This window comes from Capra hircus, chromosome 5 (assembly GCF_001704415.2).
Source record: "Capra hircus breed San Clemente chromosome 5, ASM170441v1, whole genome shotgun sequence".
In the NCBI taxonomy this organism is placed as follows: domain Eukaryota; kingdom Metazoa; phylum Chordata; class Mammalia; order Artiodactyla; family Bovidae; genus Capra; species Capra hircus.
Genome location: NC_030812.1, coordinates 64,464,255 through 64,476,355, shown reverse-complemented (window position 1 = coordinate 64,476,355; position 12,101 = coordinate 64,464,255). Strand labels below are relative to the sequence as shown.

At 38.6% G+C, this 12,101-nt stretch overlaps 1 long non-coding RNA gene across 1 annotated transcript in view; it reads left to right on the top strand.

The window, feature by feature from the left end:
• Positions 1–12,101, top strand: part of LOC108636018 — a 45,062-nt gene that overhangs the window by 16,100 nt on the left and 16,861 nt on the right. The window contains exon 2 of the long non-coding RNA XR_001918079.1: positions 9,029–9,069. This is a non-coding gene — a long non-coding RNA (uncharacterized LOC108636018). The remainder of the gene's footprint in view (positions 1–9,028; positions 9,070–12,101) is intronic.

Here is a 12,101-nt window from a genome sequence, read left to right as displayed (position 1 = left end):
ATATGCTGTCTACAAGATATCCACCTCAGAACAAGGGACACATACAGACTGAAAGGGAAGGGCTGGAAAAAGTTATTCCATGCAAATAGAGACCAAAAGAAAGCAGGAGTAACAATACTCATATCAGATGAAATAGACTGTAAAATAAAAGCTGTGAAAAGCGACAAAGAAGGACACTACATAATGATCAAAGGATCAATCCAAGAAGAAGATATAACAATTATAAATATACACGCACTCGATATAGGAACACTGCAATATATAAGACAAATGCTAAAAAGTATGAAAGGGGAAATTAATAGTAACACAATAACAGTGGGAGACTTTAATACCCCACTCACACCTATGGATAGATCAATTAACAGAAAATTAACATGGAAACACAAACTTTAAACAATACAATAGACCAGTTAGTCCTAATTGATATCTATAGGACATTTCACCCCAAAAGAATGAATTTCATCTTTTTCTCAAGTGCACAGGGAACCTTCTCCAGGATAGATCACATCCTGGGCCATAAATCTAGCCTTAGTAAATTTAAAAAAATTGAAATCATTCCAAGCATCTTTTCTGACCACAATACAGTAAGATTAGATGTCAATTACAGGAGAAAAACTATTAAAAATTCCAACATATGGAGGCTGAACAACACGCTGCTGAATAACCAACAAATCATACAAGAAATCAAAAAAGAAATCAAAATCTGCATAGAAATGAATGGAAATGAAAACACTGCAACCCAAAACCTGTGGGACTCAGTAAAAGCAGTGCTAAGGGGAAGGTTCATAGCAAGACAAGCTCACCTTAGGAAACAAGAAAAAAGTCAAATAAATAACCTAACTCTAAACCTAAAGCAACTAGTAAAGGAAGAAATTAAGAACCACAGGGTGAACAGAAGGAAAGAAATCTTAAAAATTAGGGCAGAAATAAATGTGAAAGAAACAAAAAAGACCATAGCAAAAATCAACAAAGCCAAAAGCTGGTTCTTTGAGAAGATAAATAAAATTGAAAGACCATTAGCCAGACTCATCAAGAAACTAACGGAGAAGAATCAAATCATCAAAATTAGAAATGAAAATGGAGAGATCACAACAGACAGCACAGAAATACAAAGGATCATAAGAAACTACTATCAGCAACTATATGCCAATAAATTGGACAACTTGGAAGCAATGGACAAATTCTTAGAAAAGTATAACTTTCCAAAACTAAACCAGGAAGAAATAGAAAATCTTAAGAGATCCATCACAAGCACAGAAATTGAAACTATAATCAGAAATCTTCCAGCAAACAAAATCTCAGGACCAGACGGCTTCACAGCTGAATTCTACCAAAAATTTAGAGAAGAGCTAACACCTATCCTCCTCAAACTCTTTCAGAAATTGCAGAGGAAGGTAAACTTCCAAACTCACTCCATGAGGCCACCATCACCCTAATACCAAAACCTGACAAAGATGCCACAAAAAAAGAAAACTACAGGCCAATATCACTGACGAACATAGATGCAAAAATCCTTAACAAAGTCCTAGCAAACAGAAATTCAACAACATATTAAAAAGATCATACATCATGCCCAAGTGGGCTTTATCCCAGGGATGCAAGGATTCTTCAATATCCACAAATCAATCAATGTAAAACACCACATTAACAAATTAAAAGATAAAAACAATATGATTATCTCAATAGATGCAGAGAAAGCCTTTGACAAAATTCAACATCCATTTATGATAAAAACCCTCCAGAAAGCAGTAATAGAAGAAACATACCTCAACATAATAAAAGCTATATATGACAAACCCACAGCAAACATTATCCTCAATGGTGAAAAATTGAAAGCATTTCCCCTAAAGTCAGGAACAAGACAAGGGTGCCCACTCTCACCACTACTATTCAACATAGTTTTGGAAGTTTTGGCCACATCAATCAGAGAAGAAAAAGAAATAAAAGGAATCCAGATTCGAAAAGAAGAAGTAAAATTCTCACTGTTTGCAGATGACATGATCCTCTACATAGAAAACCCTAAAGACTCCACCAGAAAATTACTAGAGCCAATCATTGAATATAGTAAAGTTTCAGGATATAAAATTAACACACAGAAATTCCTTGCATTCATATACACTAATAATGAGAAAACAGAAAGAGAAATTAAGGAAACAATTCCACTCACCATTGCAATGAAAAGAATAAAATATTTGGGAATATTTCTACCTAAAGAAACAAAATACCTATATATAGAAAACTATAAAACACTGGTGAAAGAAATCAAAGAGGACACAAATAGATGGAGAAATATACCATGTTCATGGATTGGTAGAATCAATATAATGAAAATGAGTATACTACCCAAAGCAATCTATAGATTCAATGCAATCCCTATCAAGCTACCAACGGTATTTTTCACAGAACTAGAACAAATAATTTCACAATTTTGTATGGAAATACAAAAAAACCTCGAATAGCCAAAGCAATCTTGAGAAAGAAGAATAGAACTGGAGGAATCAACCTACCTGACTTCAGGCTCTACTACAAAGCCACAGTCATCAAGACAGTATGGTACTGGCACAAAGACAGAAATATAGATCAATGGAACAAAATAGAAAGCCCAGAGATAAATCCACACACCTATGGACACCTTATCTTTGACAAAGGAGGCAAGAATATACAATGGATTAAAGACGATATCTTGAACAAGCGGTGCTGGGAAAACTGGTCAACCACTTGTAAAAGAATGAAACGAGAACACTTTCTAACCATACACAAAAATAAACTCAAAATGGATTAGAGTTCTAAACGTAAGACCAGAAACTATAAAACTCCTTGAGGAAAACATAGGCAAAACACTCTCTGACATAAATCACAGCAGGATCCTCTATGACCCACTTCCCAGAGTATTGAAAATAAAAGCAAAAATAAACAAATAGGACCTAATTAAAATTAAAAGCTTCTGCACAACAAAGGAAACTATAAGCAAGGTGAAAGCCTTCAGAATGGGAGAAAATAATAGCCAATGAAGCAACTGACAAAAAATTAATCTCAAAAATATACAAGCAACTCCTACAGCTCAATTCCAGAAAAATAAACAACCCAGTCAAAAAAATGGGCCAAAGAACTAAATAGACATTTCTCCAAAGAAGACATACAGATGGCTAACAAACACATGAAAAGATACTCAACATCACTCATTATCAGAGAAATGCAAATCAAAACCACAATGAGGTACCATTTCACCCCAGTCAGAATGGCTGCTATCCAAAAGTCTATAAGCAATAAATGCTGGAGAAGGTGTGGAGAAAAGGGAACCCTCTTACACTGCTGGTGGGAATGCAAACTAGAACGGCCACTATGGAGAACAGTGTGGAGATTCCTTTAAAAACTGGAAATAGAACTGCCGTATGACCCAGCAATCCCACTGCTGGGCATACACACTGAGGAAACCAGAATTGAAAGAGACACATGTACCCCAATATTCATCACAGCACTGTTCATAAGAGCCAGGACATGGAAGCAACCTAGATGTCCATCAGCAGACAAATGGGTAAGAAAGTTGTGGTACATAAACACAATGGAATATTACTCAGCCATCAAAAAGAATACATTTGAATCAGTTCTAATGAGGTGGATGAAACTGGAGCCTGTTATACAGAGTGAAGTAAGCCAGAAAGAAAAACACCAATACAGTATACTAACGCATATATATGGAATTTAGAAAGATGGTAATGACAACCCTATATGTGAGACAACAAAAGAGACACAGATGTATATAACAGTCTTTTGGACTCTGTGAGAGAGGGAGAGGGTGGGATGATTTGGGAGAATGACATTGAAACATGTATATTGTCATATGTGAAACAGATCGCCAGTCAAGGTTCGATGCATGAGACAGGATGCTTGGGGCTGGTGCACTGGAATGACCCAGAGGGATTGGATGGGGTGGGAGGTGGGAGGGGGTTCAGGATGGAAAACACATATACACCTGTAGCAGATTCATGTCAATGTATGGCAAAACCACTACAATATTGTAAAGTAATTAGCCTCCAATTAAAATAAATTAATTTATAGTTTTTTTTTAAAGTCTATGCTAAGCAGAGAAGATGGAGAAACAGAGGGAGAGCCTTCTACCTAAAGAGGCTTCTAAGATAGTGCTTTGTATAATAAAAATAATTTTAAAAGGGCTGATGATGGCTTCCCTGGTGGCTCAGTGGAAAAGAATCTGCCTGCCAATGAAGGAAATGTGGGTTCCATCCCTGGTCCTCAAAGATCCCACATGCTGCGGAGCAACTAAGCCCAGCACCACAAGTGTTGAGCCTGTGCCCTAGAGTCGGGGAGCTACAAGTACTGAGCCCACATGCTGCAACTACTTGAGCCTGTGTGCCCTAGAGCCCGTGCTTCACAACAAAGGGTAGCCCCCACTTGCTGCAACTAGAGAAAGGCCCTCACAGCAATGAAGACCTAGCACAGCCAAAAAAAAATTTTTTTTTAAAAACTAGCTATGGTTTAAAAAAGAAAAAAAAAAAGATCCCCTGGATCTTTTTCCAAGCCATGCTTCAAACTTTATCAAACATGGAAAAGTTCAGCCATTGTTTCTTTTAAATATTTGGTCTGTCTCCACTTGCCTCTCCTTACCTTCTGGAACTCCAAGTACACATATGCTGGGCTGCTGAGTGTTGTCCCATAGCTCACTGATGGTCTATTCATGTTCTCCAGTCTTTAAATCTCTGTGTTTCATTTTGGGTAGTTTCTATTGCAGTCTTCAAATTCACTGATCTTTTCTTGCCGTGTCAAATCTGCTATTAATCTGTGTCCCATCCAGTTTGCTTTTCAACTGTAGATGTTCGACTTGGGTCTTTTACTCTTCTGGTCATGCTCATGCTTTCCTCCCAACTCCTTGAACACATGGGATATATTTATAGTAGCTGTTTTATGTCTTTTACTATTTCCACCATCTATATCATTTCTAAGTCTGCTTCTATTGATTTTCTCCTCATACTGAATCTTATATTCCTGCTTCATTGCACATCTGGTAATTTTTAATGTCAGACTTTGCAAGTTTAATTTTTGGAGGGTATTGGATATGTTTGTAATCCTTTAAATATTTTTGTACTTTCCAATAAGATGCAATTAAATTACTTGGAAAGAGTTTGATATTTTCAAGACTTGCTCTTCAGCTTTGTTTGGTGGGTGCAGAACAGCCTTTAGGGTTAATTTGGGCCTTCTATTGAGGCAATATGCTTCTGAAGTCTCCCTCAGTTCCTTGTATGTTTGGAAGTCTTTCTATTCTAGCTAGCAGGAACAAACTATTCCCAGATCTCTATGTGCTCTGGGAACTTAGCCACCATCTCCTTTGCTATGGTTTCTTCTCCAGTGTTGGTAGTTTCCTGAATATTGTGAAATTTGGGAATTATTATTTAACTGAAGACTCAGGGAGAACCTCTGAAGATATCTGGAACTCTCTCATTGCAACTTCCTTCTCTCAAGTTCTATGCCCTGTGAAGTCTATCTGCCTGAGCATCCCTGAACTCTGTCCTGCAGCTCACGAAGATCACCCAGCCTGCTGGTATCCCCTTCTCTATGCAGGACCTGAGAACTCCCCAGGCAGTAAACTGAAACATTCATCAGGCTCATCTTAGGCTTTCTTCCTCCTTTTTGGCAGAAAATTCTCTGCCCTGAATTGCCTATTTTCCAATGTCCGAAAACCAGCTTCATAGATTTTGACCAGACTTTCAGTTGTTTAAGGAGGAAGGATACATGTGGTCCCTGTTAATCCTCCACAAACTCAAGTGGCAGTTCAGTGTGTCAACTTTGTGTGCATGCTAAGTCACTTCAGTCATTTCCGACTCTTTGTGACCCTATGGTCACAAAGAACCCACCAGGCTTCTGTCCTTGGGATTCTCCAGGCAAGAATACTGGAGTGGGTTGTCATTTCCTCCCTGAGGGGATCTTCTCAGTTCCCAAACCTGGGATAAAACCCATGTCTCTTATGTCTCCTGCATTGGCAGGCAGGTTCTTTAACACCAGCAGCCCCTGGGAAGCCCCATCTGTCAACTTTAGACCCTTAATGTTTAATTATTCTGTGAGCGCCTGGAAATTCAGCTACCACCTAGAACAGTGCTTAGCACATCATAGGCATTCAATAATTCTTTTGAATGAATGGGATCCTCTTTCCTCCCAAGTTTGTCCTCAATGAACTTTTCCTCTTTTAATTCTAACCATTTTCCTAATATGCCAAGAACATTATTGATTCTCTTCTCTAAAATATACCCTGTTTTTTCCTATATTCATCTTGGTGTAGTTAACATTCATCCATATCAGTTCTAAAATGTTTAGTAAAAGACTTCCCTGGTGGGGCAGTGGACACAGATTCAATCCCTAGTCCAGGAAGTACCCATGAGCCACAAAGCAACAGAGCCCATGCATCACAAATATTAAGCCTGTGCTCTTGAGCCCAGAGCTGCAACTACTCAAGCCCCTGCCCCTAGAGCCTGTGCTCCACAACAAGAGAAGCCACTGCAATGAGAAGCCTGTGCACCACAACCAGAGAGTAACCACAGCTCACCACAACTAGAGAAAGACTGTGTGCAACCAAAAAATAAATAATTAATTAATTTAAAAAAATAAAATGTTTAGGAACAAAATAAAAGATCCTAAGAGAGAACCTGCATAAACTGTAGGTGCCTCTGGTTAACTTACAGAGGTATCTACTGATACCTCCTTGAGCAGCATTTCTAATCAATTGTGTACCCATCACATGGTGATCTAATCCAGTGGCCTAAGTTTTCCTCAAAGGAAATGCTTCATATGCCTCATCTGCCAAACTAAGTTAGCCTGGCCCTGGTCTAACCCTGTAATTTATGGCCTGAAGACTATAAAGTGCTAAAAAAAAAAAAAAAAAGGCTAATATTAGCACATTGACTCTGTTACTTCCAGGCTACCAGGCTAAATGCTAGAAGAAGAAAAAAAAAAAAAAAGTCTTGAGTGAAATCATCCCCTAAATCAGATCCTCTTTTAGAAGGATAAAGTAAATTTGGTTCAAAGCTAATAACTGTATTAGTACATAGTGAGCATTTGGGCTTCTTCCATCATCTCTACAGCTGGTCTTCTTTTGTCTCTATTAGCACATTTGCTCTTTTGAAAAGCAGAATGACATGAGAATAAAACTACATATATCATTCCAACACTAAGAGGAAAAAATATTTTCCCCCCTCATTTTTTATAAATCAGATGTGGAATTAAATGGAAATACATTTCAAGTGAGAATAAAATTTTTGGTAACATATTCTCCCCAAATTAAAATGGAACATGGCATTGGGTGAGAGTGCCACCTACAAGCCATAGCATATGTGACTTTTTACTGATACTTTCAAAGGGAACATTTCCCAACTTATTGTCCTTATTCTACTTCCATTTTTCACTCTGGAATAATGAATATGGACCCTTTATGTCTTGGGAGAAATTGGCAGCACTCGAAGTAACTTTGCTGACAGTCCCCAGACTCCTAGGGCTTATCATAGCAAGATATGGAAGAATGGTAAGTCTGAAAGGGTATTGGATATTTCTTCTCAGATTTTAATGGAAAAAGCAGTGAGTCTGTTTATTTAGGCTCACCGCTGAGTCAAAATTAAGCCACAAATCTATTTCCTGATTTCTCTGGGGCGTAATATGTTTGTTTTTTAAATTTTTCTTGTATATGAGCTATCAAGTCAAAATTCATTTCTCATATACACAAGCCTCATAATAGCCATATATTTCTAGAAGTCCATGCCTCTTCAAACTTCTCCCTTTAGACATCAGAATCTGAATGGGGGAAAAAATAATTTCATAGCGTTTCTTCCCTTTAAGTCAAAGAATTTAGGGAGCTCCCTGGCTGTACAGTGTTTAGGATTCAGTGCTTTCACTGCTGTGGGTGGGATTCTGTGCTTTCACTGCCTTGAGTCGAGGTTTAATCCCTGGTCAGGGAGCTGAGATTCCACAAGCCACGTGGGCAGCCAAAAACAAGAAAAAAAAAATGATTTAAAAATTTAGGGAATACACTGCCCAAACAGGGCAATAAAGCAATGAAAATATAATAGTAGTAAAACAAAGCTCTGTAAAACTAAGCAGGAAAAGAGTTTGATTTTACAGATGAAAAAGGTGCTGAAACATTTTGACCACAGCTTGTGAGGTGAAGAAGGGGCGGTAACAAGAGGATGAGAAGGCTGCGTTTAATTTATTTCCCCTCATTTTGTTTGCACGAGTAATTGAGGGAAGAGTTTTTCAATGCTGGCTATAATTATTAGGCCAAGAAATTTTAGTTGACATAAGGTTGCAACATTCAGTATGCAGGAAAAATAGGGCAAGTCAAAGTCAAAATAAGTTTCTCCTCATGGAACTATGAGATGAGTGGGAACAGCTTGTACACTAACTGCACAGATGAAGTCATCTTTGTTGTACCAATATTAAAGACTTGACATAAGAATCTTTCAGTTCCATCTTGCTCTGCCATGTAATGTTGGTGACAGGTATTTAAGAACTGCCTGTTCTGTCCGAAAGGTTCAGTATCTACTGAGCACTATCAGAGTGTCTACATAATTACTGCTCCCAACTGCTTTGAAGCACAGCAGACCATCCATGTGGCAGGCACCACTCAGGTTGTAATTCTCCCCTTTGAATTTCATAGTCATCATTTAACATATGAAAAAAAATTTTTTTCTCACGCTTCAAAGACTGAATAAGACTTTGCTTTATTTTTTTTTGAGGCCATTTTTATTTAAAAAACAAACTTACTTGCTTTCTACATGCAAAGAGCCTTACAGAAACATAGTAAAATACTTTATGTGATGTCTCAGAACCTTCCTCAAGTTTATTTTCATTGCATAATCAGTTCCATTTGGTGGAGAATCCTTGAGATTATTTCACATTATGTTAAATGCTAAACACACACCAAATACATAGAATCATAGGGGTGTGAAACAGGATGGTTCTGCAAAATTAGGGGAAATTAAGCTAAAGATCAGTATGATACTCAAGTGTTACATTTTCCACTAACCCACAGGGAAAAAAGAAAAGAATTGGAAGCCTTGCAGTTGAATCCAGGTATGCTTTTTCTGAACAGTTACTTGGTGTTTACCAATGTGAAAGCAAGCTGATCCTTCGAGTACTCTGGTTTGAGAATTCCCAATTGTTACTTGATATTCTAATGGAAGAGATATTGGCTCCAAGTTTTGCAAGAGAGGGGTATTTTGCAATAATCTCTTCTTTAGAGAAGGGGGAAAAGTGGAAACAGTGACAGATTTTATTTTCTTGGCTCCAAAATCACTGCTGTTGGGGACTTCAGCCATGAAATGAAAAGGTGTTTACTCCTTGGAAGGAAAGCTATGACAAAGCTAGACAGCGTATTAAAAAGCAGAGACATCACTTTGCCAACAGAAGTCTGTATAGTCAAACCTATGGTTTTTCCAGTAGTCATGGACAGATGTGAGAGCTGGACCATAAAGAAGGCTGAGCACTGAAGAACTGATGCTTTCGAATTGTGTTGCTAGAGAGGACTCTTGAGAGTCCCTTGGACCACAGAAAGATCAAACCAGTCAATTCTAAAGGAAGTCGGTCCTGAATATTCATTGGAAGGACTGATGCTGAAGCTGAAGCTCTAATACTTTGGCCACCTGAGGTGAAGAGCCCAACTCATTGGAAAAGACCCTGATGCTGGGAAAGATTGAGGGGAAGAGGAGAAGGGGGCAGCAGAGGATGAGATGGTTGGATGGCCTCACTGATTCAATGGACATGAATTTGAGCAAACTCCAGGAAATAGTGAAGGACCGGGAAGCCTAGCATACTGCAGTCCGTGGGGTGGCAAACAGTAAGACATGACTTAACAACTGAACAACAAACAACTTCTTTAGAAATATTGAGTCCGTTCAAATATGTCAAAATACAGCTTGCCCTGATATGAAAGTTATTAACATGGGACCTTTTCCCTTCCTTATCTTTTCTTGCTTTTTAATAACCTCCAGAAATGAACTGTTTCAAATGTATATATATAATTTTTATATTCTGCAAACTGTACAGAACACCATGGCCATTAACATTGAAACAAGCTTGCTGCTGCTGCTGCTAAGTCACTTCAGTCGTGTTCAACTCTGTGCACAGGTTGAGCTAATATCCATAGTAATATTGAAAGGCAGATAAACAATTCTGGATAATAGACATGAATACACTAACCTGTTTATTACACTTTTAATTTCTTCCTAGTACACATGTTGACAGCTTCACTACAAGGAAAAAGTCCAGAAAAATCAGAGGAGATAGAACTATTTTATTTTTGCAATAAAAAATAACACTGAAATTTCTATAGTAGTCCTGTCCAGCAGAATAGAATATAGGCTACATATAATTGTTTAAAATTTTCTAAAGAGCTTCATTTCAAAAAGTATACTTTAATAATACATTTTGCTTGATCTAATAAATCTAACAGTATTATCAACATATAACCAATACAAAAAGTATTCATGAGATATTTTAGATTATTTTTCTCACACTAAGTCTTTGAAATCTGGTGTATATTTTATACTCACAGATAATCTGGTCACATTTCAACTGTTTAATGTCTAGTGATTACTGTGTTGGACAGAATGAACCTATAGTGCAGTACATATTCACTATGTTTAAACAACAAATAGAGTCTCTTTAACAGAGCTCTCTTGCAGTTTTCCCTTGAACTTTTTAGAAACTCCATTGTGCCCCGCTACAAAGGACTTGCCATGTCCCTGTCCAGTATGACTATGCCTCAGGGTGCTCTGTATGCTGTAAAGAAGCAGATCAACCAAAAGCTGGTGGTATTTCACTTTCATGTATCTTCTGCATTAAAATGTGCCTCAAGCCAAAGATAAAATTTGGCTTCTGGCTACATTATTAATCTTCTAGTACCTTTCACACTTCCTGCTTCCCTGGTGGCTCAGATGGTAAAGAATCTGCCTGCAATGAGGGAGACTCGGGTTATATTCCTAGGTTGTGAAGATTCCCTTGAGAAGGGAATGGCTACCAGTATTCTTGCCAGAAGAATTCCATGGACAGGGGAGCCTGGTGAGCTATAGTCCATGGGATTGCAAAGAATCAGACATGACCACGCGACTAACACACACACACACACACACACACACACACACATACACCCTTCACATTTCAGGGCATCTGGCCCAGCAACCTACTGCTAGAGCTGATTTGAATCCAAAAGGAGGCTCATCCAATTCTGATGGGTGAGTCAAATGCTGCTGTCAACCTGAACAGTCTATGAGCTAGCGCACACTGAGTATCTACTATAGGCTAAAGAGAAAGAAGTGAAAGTGTTAGTTGTTCAGTCTTAACTGACTCTTTAAGACCCCAGGGACTAGGGCCCACCAGGCTCCTCTGCCCATGGAATTCTCCAGGCAAGAATACTGGAGTGTGTAACCATGCCCTTCTCCAGTGGATCTTCCCAACCAAGGGATCAAAACTGTGTCTCTAGTATCTCCTACATTGCAGGTGGATTCTTTATCATCTGGGCCATCAGGGAAGCCCATTATAGGCTAAACTAAGTTCATAATCTCATTTACTCAGATCCTCAATTGCTTTCAGTAGTACCTCAAAGCATCCTCATCTCTGCTTCTGTTCCTCCATTCTTAAGTCATCCACGAGAGCCACCAGAGTTTGCTTGGACGCATCTGATTGTCGTGCCTCCCCAGTGGGCCCCTAGGATGGCTCCCACTGTTAGTAAAGTGCAGACTTTATTTAGTGCTGTATATGAGGCCCACCCCTCTCCCTGGCCCCAGCCCAGCTCTCAAGCTGCAGCTCTGTCTAGTTCCCTATTGTGTGGCCTCTCCCTCATATTCTCTACACACATGCTCCAGCCAGATGGCTTCTTGCCATCCCCTGATGGTGCCATATCATTCTCTCATGCTAGGTTTATATACACAGCTTTCTTTGCCTAGAATGTACTTTCCCTCTTGTTCACAGGTCAGAATCCTATATTTCCAATCTACAAAATCCAAGTTAATATTCTAGCTTCTGTACTTGTTCTTGTTCCATGGAGGGAAGCTGCCTGCTAATCTGAAAACACCTTTGTTTCTGATGGTAGAAGTCAAATCCACCTG